This window comes from Macrobrachium nipponense, chromosome 35 (genome assembly GCF_015104395.2).
Source record: "Macrobrachium nipponense isolate FS-2020 chromosome 35, ASM1510439v2, whole genome shotgun sequence".
Taxonomy (NCBI): Eukaryota; Metazoa; Arthropoda; class Malacostraca; order Decapoda; family Palaemonidae; genus Macrobrachium; species Macrobrachium nipponense.
Window position 1 is genome coordinate 39621538 of NC_061096.1, and position 9008 is coordinate 39630545.

General features: G+C 36.7%; 1 protein-coding gene across 1 annotated transcript in view; it reads right to left on the reverse strand.

Moving 5' to 3' along the window:
- LOC135208662 (mucin-2-like) overlaps window positions 1-8055 on the reverse strand; it is a 64847-nt gene extending 56792 nt beyond the window's left edge. The window contains exon 1 of the mRNA XM_064241083.1: window positions 7926-8055. The gene's annotated coding sequence lies outside the window, so the exon portion shown is untranslated. The remainder of the gene's footprint in view (window positions 1-7925) is intronic.
- Window positions 8056-9008: the final 953 nt, after the last annotated feature.

Here is a 9008-nt window from a genome sequence, read left to right on the forward strand (position 1 = left end):
ACACAAAACCTTTCATATATTCAAGAAATTACTGTAGCATTCTGTAGATACGAGTCAAGTTATTACCGTATTCATATATTAGGCTAAACTCCCAGTGTTGCTTCAGGAAGCAATTTCAAACAGATTGAAAATAATAACGGATAATAATGTCCATATCTTTAAATAGTTTATGAAAGACAAGCTTGCTTGAAGCACTCGTGACAGGATACCAATCCTGTTTCTAAAAAAGTCAAATTATTCTGAAGTTCCCGCTAAGCACCTCTGGTACTAAATAATTCACGGAAGTTCTATATTTACACTCTTGATGCTTCACGGATTAGTTGGTAACTCGAGGTCTGTGAAGGTCATGGTTCTTCACGTACTTCATGAAACACATGACAAGTCAGTGGTTAGTGAAGTGCAAGATACTTTAAGTGCCGCACTGTAGTAAAGATGAGGAAATTTTCCATTCTAAAGCGTGGCACTTTAAGTACTACGTGAAAAGACCGTATACATGAATGTGTTTCAGTATAAATAGTCAGTTATTTAACTGAAAACTAGGGAGGCAAATGCGACTGATGTATTTAGAAATACCTCTTTTGAAAAATATGCATCTGAGAGTTCCCTTGAGCACGCTCTGTTCTCCATGACCTATGTACTACATGGCACGTCATGTGTTTCACAGATGATTGAAGGTGTCAGGCAAAGTTCGGGCGCTTTAGGAAACTGGAACTGTAGGGGGAGGGGGGGGGGAGGGTTTGGGAAAGGAGGACACAAGTCTCCCTCACGAAAACATGCAAAGTCAAACAAGTTTCCTGAAACGGTAAATACGAATTCCTCGTTTGAAAAAAGGAGGAGGAGGAGGAGGAGGAGGAGAGAGAGAAAGAGAAAGAGAGAGAGCTCGATACAGGTTATTGCCACCACCTGGGGAGCAGAACTGGTCTTCTTCTTCTTGTGAACTTCTCTCAGAGATTTCGAGGTTATATTTGTTCAGGTAACTTCTCTTCCTAGAGGCCCCACCTTGAAAAGGGAATTATTTATGATGAATAGGTATGCTGATTACTTGGTAAAGACAGGTAATCCTTCCTAAACAGGTCTTGGTATTATTCTTATGGAATAAGAATAATACCAAGCTTCAGAAAATATATAGCAAGAAATATTCCGAATTTCCTCATTTTTTTAATGAAGGTATAAGTTAATAAAGTCTTTATGATATAATGATAATCACTTTGAATTTAACTTTCTACAAAAGGATTTTTTCTTTTAAATTCACTGAAGACTATATATGCAACAGGTGAGCAGTCTTATCTACATCTATTCACGTGTTTTCAATTTCATATACTTCGGAGAATATAAGAATAAACTTCAATTACTTTAATTACTATAACAGTTAAGCATATTGAACTGAATAAGTATTGCAAAAGATATCTTTATTAAGTGGACTTAGATTACCATACACCATCCACTAATACAGCGTGAAGGAATATATATCTACATTAGTTCTCACAAGTTTTAGTTTTCTGGAATGAAAATTACTCTGCCGGCTTTGTCTGTCCGTCAGCACTTTTTTCTGCCTGCCTTCAAATCTTAAAACTTAATGAGGCTAGAGGGGTGTAAATTAGTGTGTTGATCATCCACCCTCCAATCATCAAACATACCAAATTGCAGCGCTCTAGCATCAGTAGTTTTTATTTTATTTAAGGTTAAACTTCGCCATAATCGTGCGTCTAGCACAATATAGGAAAGGCCACCACCGGCCGGGGGTTAAAGTTTCATGAGCCGCGGGCACATACAGCATAGTACAGTGACTACCGAAAATTAGATTAATTTTCTGTGGCTTTGATTACACGCTAAAGCAGCTGTACAGAAAACTCGACTGCGCCGAAAAAAAATGTTTTCCAAGTGACCCCGAAGAAATTGTTTTTGTTCTAAATCTTACGCTAACCATAATTTACCTCACGTCTTGATTACGTTATAACCTCTTAAACAGTTCCCAATCTGGACCTGTCAGAACGCCGTGGGAAAGATAAAGATTGTCAGGTCTCACTAGTATTGCGAGGTCTTAGACAGTAAGAAAGCTTCGTTGCATTTTAAGCTCAGAACAGGTTAGCAGCTGAAAAAATATTGAGAGAAAGGCATATCTCATTGTTTGTATTGATCTATTTTGAGTAAAAATAAAGAGTAAAAATAAAAAAAGATTACATTTTTCAATCTTTACATATGTGAAATCCTAATGTGCAATGAATATTGCTATATTTGAATAGAACGATATCGAAAGAGAGAGAGAGAGAGAGAGAGAGACCTAATTTGCCGGCACGGGCTCTTGCATCTAGAGGAGAGAGAGAGAGAGAGAGAGAGAGAGAGAGAGAGAGAGAGAGAGAGAGAGAGAGTTTATATATAAATACTGTAAGGAGAAGGGAAAAGGTTTTTATATATGGTGAGGTTTTGTTTTATCTGGTATTCTGCTGTACTATCTATGCACAGGATAATATGATCTTTGGGGAGCAGTGTGCCATCTGCGTACAGTAGTATGTATAGTAGAGTACCATCTATGGGCAGTAGAGTAACATGTATGTACAGTAGAATGCCATCTATGTACAGTAGAATGCCACCTGTGTACAGAAGAATGCCACCTATGTACAATGCAGTACCATCTATACACACTGAAGTATCAATATACAATAGAGTACCGTCTATGAACAGTAGATTACCATACAGTGGAATACCATCTATGTAACAGTAGAGCACCTCCTATGTACATGGCCTTCACGATTTAAAAAAAAAATCAGAAGTCCGGCTCTCTTACTTTCCTTCTTTTACTTTCCCCAGACCGGATTCAAACCGGTCTCTCTCTCTCTCTCTCTCTCTCTCAAGCAAGCAAGCAAGAGTGATGTGACGGGAGGAGATATTCGTCAGGAAAGAAGAATCTGTTAATTATCGGTCTGTCGAATTCTTCTTGACACCGCCCCCCTCACCCCCCCCCTCCCCCGTCCAGTCGAAGACAAGTAACGCGCCTGAAGAGGAAATATGAATAATAAAAGATCCTTGGAAGTGACGTGGCGAAAGTAAACACGATGATGATGTAAGAAACAATGTTTGATAATTTCAACTTTGGGATAGAAAAAAAAAGAAAAAATTTTTGCACTTAACGTTACCGGAGAAGGAAAATATTATTTTGACGCATAATAATTTCACCCCCGATTTTTCAGGTTCAAAATTCGCTGTCTGCCACGAAGCTCTTGTTCGTGTTTGGTTTCCAAACATCATCTTTTGAGGAAGGGTCCTCGAAGCAAAATCTCTTCAGGTGCTTTGTTTCCTAATACGGCTCTTAACAATAAAGAATTCTCTCTCTCTTTCTCTCTCTCTCTCTCTTTCTCTCTCTCTCTCTCTTCTTTCTTTGACCTTAAGTTCAAATCAATCGCTCATCACACGCATAAATGATCACCTTTAAATGCCAATGCTCAGGTGCTGTATTCTTTATCTTGATCAACTCTGTTTGATTGATCATCTTAAGTTTAAGTTTCATATTTTAATCTGGAATATTAGGGAAGCAAAAGAATGGCTGAAGAAATAAAATTATTTTAAAATGTTCCCTTTTTTTTTTTTTTTTTTTTTTTTTTTGCAAGGAAGAAGACCTTCCAATACAAAATGAGTTAAAGAATGAGATAATTCACGACTGGATGCAATGTTGCTTTTGCTCCTCAGGAGGTTGGGCACGGCAAGCAAATTCTTAACAGTCATGGCCCAAAGAGTCAGCAGAATGCCCACCACCGCCTTGCCAGATACGACCGTGACCTCATGGATGATGTCAGCCATCTGCTGGCCAGATGAGTAGCTAGCTAGCTGACCCTTCGCCACGAGGAAACCCTAAAAAGGGAAAGCTGTTACTTTTCGCGACTTTCTCTCCTGGGGAAAATAGCAACGAAAGGAAAACGCTTTTTTGCAACCTTCTCGCGAACTTGTCTTTCAAAGGTGGCGAGACCTACCTGCGATTTCTTCTGCTTTCTTTCCCGGAAAAAGTCATGAACTTTCTTTTCCTCTGATGAACGATAATTGAATTTCTGTTATGAGTGGCGCGTTATGGAGGGCCTCATTTTCTCTTTACATTCTGTTATAGAGATCCTCAATTTCTCTTTACATTCTATTATAGAGATTCTCATCTCTTTACATTCTGTTCTAGAGACCCTTATTTTCTCTTTATATTTTGTTATAGAAATCCTCACTCCCTCTAGACATTCTAGTATAGAGATTTTCATTTTCTCTTGACATTCTGCCATAGAGATCCTCCTTTCCTTTTGACCATCCCCTTATATAGGACCTCCTTTCCTTTGGACAATTCTAGTAAAGAGATCCTCATTTCCTTTTGACATTCTAGTATAGAGATCCTCATTTCCTTTGGACATTCTAGTATAGAGATCCTCATTTCCTTTGGACATTCTAGTATAGAGATCCTCATTTCCTTTGACTCTGTATAGAGATCCTCATTTGGACATTTTCTAGTATAGAGTCCTCATTTCCTCTGGACATTTCAGTAAAGAGATCCTCATTTCCTTTTGACTTTTAGTATAGAGATCCTCATTTCTTTGGCATTCTGTAGAGATCCTCATTTCCCTCTGGACTCTGTATAGAGATCCTCATTTCCTTCTGACATTCTATTTGTAGAGATCCCATTTCCTTTGGACATTCTAGTATAGAGATCCTCATTTCCTTTGGACATTCTAGTATAGAGATCCTCATTTCCTCTGGACATTCTAGTATAGAGATCCTCATTTCCTCTGGACATTCTAGTATAGAGATCCTCATTTCCTTTTATCGGACATTCTAGTATAGATCTATTTTTCCTTTGCATTCCTCCTGACATTCTAGTAGATATCCTCATTTCATGATTCTAGTATAGAGATCCTATTTCCTTTGGGATTCTAGTATAGAGATCCTATTTCATTTCGGAGATTTCCTATTTATTTTAGAGATCCTCTTTCCATTCTGAATTATTAGTAGAGATCCTCATTTCCTTTTGACATCTAGATCGAAAGATCTCATTTCCTTTGGACATTCTGTATAGAGATCCTCATTTCCTTTGACATTCTAGTATAGATCCTCATTTCCTCGGACATTATCTAGTATAGAGATCCTCCTTTTCCTCTGGACATTCTTAGTAAATAGATCCTCAATTCCTTTGGACATTTCTCAGTATAGAGATCCTCATTTCCTTGGGACATTCTAGTAATAGAGATCCTCATTTCCTTTGGACATTTCCTTTAGTATAGAAAAATCCTATTACATTTCCTTGGGAATTCTAGTATAGACGATTCCATCATTTTCCTTTTCGGGACATTTCTAGTATAGAGATCCCTCATTTCCTCTGGGGACAATTCTAGGTAAAGTAGCTCCTCATTTCCTTTTGACATTCTAGTATTAGAATCTCCTCATTTCCTTTTGGACATTCTAGTATAGAGATCCTCATTTCCTTTTGACATTCTAGTATCCGAGATCCCATTTCCTTGCTGGACATTGCTAAGGAAAGAGATCCTCATTTCCTTTGGACATTCTAGTATAGAGATCCATTATTTCCTTTTGACATTCTAGTAAATAGAGATCCTCATTTCCTGTCTTTTGGACCTTTAGGAAAGAGATTCCTCCATTTCCTCTGGACCATTCTAGTTAAAGAGAATCCTCATTTCCTTTTGACATTTCCTCGTTATAGGAGATCTTCATTTCCTTTTGAAATTCCTAGTTATAGAAGATCCTCCATTTCCTTTTAACATTCTAGTATAGAGATCCTCATTTCCTCTGGACATTCTAGTAAAGAGATCCTCATTTCCTTTTGACATTCTAGTATAGAGATCCTCATTTCCTTTGGACATTCTAGTAAAGAGATCCTCATTTCCTCTGAACATTCTAGTATAGAGATCCTCATTTCCTCTGGACATTCTAGTAAAGAGATCCTCATTTCTTTTGGACATTCTAGTATAGAGATCCTCATTTCCTCTGGACATTCTAGTAAAGAGATCCTCATTTCCTTTTGACATTCTAGTACAGAGATCATAATTTCCTTTTGACATTTTAGTATAGAGATCCTCATTTCCTTTGGTCATTCTAGTATCGAGATCCTCATTTCCTTTTGACATTCTAGTATAGAGATCCTCATTTCCGCTGAACATTCTAGTATAGAGATCTCATTTCCTCTGGACATTCTAGTATAGAGATCCTCATTTCCTCTAGACATGGAGATTTTAATTTTCTCTTGACTTTCTGCTACACAGAGATCCCCATTTCCTCTAGACATTCTAGTATAGAGAACCTTATTTCCTCTTGACATTCTGCTATAGAGATCCTCATTTCCTCTTTCCATTATGTTATAAAAATCCTCATTTCCTCTTGACATTCTGCTATAGAGATCCTCATTTCCTCTTGACATTCTGCTACAGAAATCCTCATTTTCTCTGCACATTCTGCTACAAAGATCCTCATCTCCTCTTGACGTTCAAGTAGTAGAGATCCTCATTTTCTCTACAGTGTTATCACCAAGCACGCAAAAGCGAGCGTCCCAGTAAGTAAAACTTTCGCGAGAGATGAAACCGAACTCTCGTATCATGTATCTGGACAGGCGACAGACTCTTGCCCAATAAACTCCAGTCAAAATATGTTTACAAGGGTAAAGACGACAGCCAACGGTCCGAGGACGATAGACGAGCGACGAGGGAAGGAGAAAGTTGTTGACCCGCAAAGAAAACGGCGAGAGATTCACTCCCTGCGGAATGCACTTCCTCTTTAGTGCTCAGAGAGAGAGAGAGAGAGAGAGAGAGAGAGAGAGAGCGGCCTGTCTGATGGCTTGTATCATGGCTTAGCAGCGTTCAGAAGGAAAATAATAAAAAATGGGTTTACCCATAAAATGCAATAATAATTTAGATATGAATTCATTATCAAAATGTGGCGAGGAAGTTATTCACGATGGAAAGCTGCGAAATTGAGTAACATTATCTACAGAAGAAAGGACCTCTAATAATTAATGGGCAGAGGCGATGGTAATTATTATTTTGGCGATTATAGCCTGGATTATCGTCTATGGGTATCTGGTTTGAACCTCCTCCGTTTTCTACTTTATTTAGATTTTTGTGTAGTCCTTTATTCATTAATTTACATTTCTTTCCGGTAACTTCTTTCAAATGAACACCACATTCTTGGAAAGCTTGAATTTCAAGTCAATGGCCCCTTACATGCTTGTTCTATATGAATATGGCTCTATCTTCTGAATAATAATAATATTAATAATAATATTAATAATAATAATAATAATAATAGCAAGAGCACATGTCGACACGTAAGACTACAGGAAACCTTCATATGTCCTTGAGAAACTTGATATACCAGGTACAAGCCGATGAAAATAAGATTGTAAGACGCGATAGGAATTAAATGCCGTGGAAACAACTATATTTTCAACGGTACTGCCCTCGGGAAGGTCTCCTCACTAATATGATAATAATAATAATAATAATAATAATAATAATAATAATAAAATAATAATAATAATAATAATACAAAAACAGTTGCTTGTAACGACTATTATTTTCAACGCTTCCGCCCTCAGGAAAGGTCTCCTCAATATAATAATAATAATAATAATAATAATAATAATAATAATAATAATAACTAATAATAATAATAATAATAATAAGTTGCTTGTAAACCACTATAATTTTAAATGCTACTGCCCACAGGGAAGGTCTCCTCCCTATTCAATTACTGACAATAATAATAATAATAATAATAATAATAATAATAATAATAATAATAATAATAATAATAATAAACTACACAAGCAGTTGCTTGTAACTCACATTAAAATGAGGTAATAATAATAAACTACACAAGCAGTTGCTTGTAACTCACATTAGAAAAAAGATAATAATAATAACCTACAAAAGCAGTTGCTTGTAACTCACATTAAGAAGAGTATTTGCATTCTGTTCTGGCGTCACGTTGTCACGCTACACTTCCAAGAAGAATGTTCCAGTCCTTCCGTTGAAATGTGGTACGATCTTGCTAGCTGTAATATCGAAGCCGGTACCTGTAAGTTTAAAAAGAGACTATATATTGCCAGTCTAGACCTTCCTATAACGGTCTTTTATTTTTCCTCTATTTATATATATGTATCTGCATCTGCATACTTATTTTTTCCAGTTATCTCTATTCTTATCTATTTCATAGCTTTTTCTTTTACTTTCTCCTTTTCAGCTTTTGGGTCTTTTCAATTTTGTAAAAGGTTGTTTACTTATTTTCCACAATAGTAATAATAATAATAATAATAATAATAATAATAATAATAATAATAATAATAATAATAATAAGTATCAAGATCTGAAAATAGAAATAAGAAGGATATGGGATATGCCAGTGGAAATCGTACCCATAATCATAGGAGCACTAGGCACGATCCCAAGATCCCTGAAAAGGAATCTAGAAAAACTAGATGCTGAAGTAGCTCCAGGACTCATGCAGAAGAGTGTGATCCTAGAAACGGCGCACATAGTAAGAAAAGTGATGGACTCCTAAGGAGGCAGGATGCAACCCGGAACCCCACACTATAAATACCACCCAGTCGAATTGGAGGACTGTGATAGAGCAAAAAAAAAAAAATAATAATAATAATAATAATAATAATAATTACAGTTCACGGATGTCGACAGACTTCATCATGAAAGAGAATGTTGCAGCTGTCTATGTGATATATATATAATATATATCTCTCTCTCCTTCCCCTCTCTGTCTCTCTCTTCTATAGCTAACCCGGCGTTTCTGTTCGTAAATGGTCAAAACATCATTCAATACAATACGTGCAGTCTACCTATAATTAAGTCAGGTGCATTAAATATTATCACAGCAGTTGCTCAGTAATAACATGACTTACCTATATCTGTTTTTTTCTTTTTCTTTATTTCTTCAGTCGCTGTTCCCGTCGGATTCCCATTACGATGCAGACATGTTTTTCTTTTATTCCTTCAATCACCGTTCCCGTCGGACTCCTC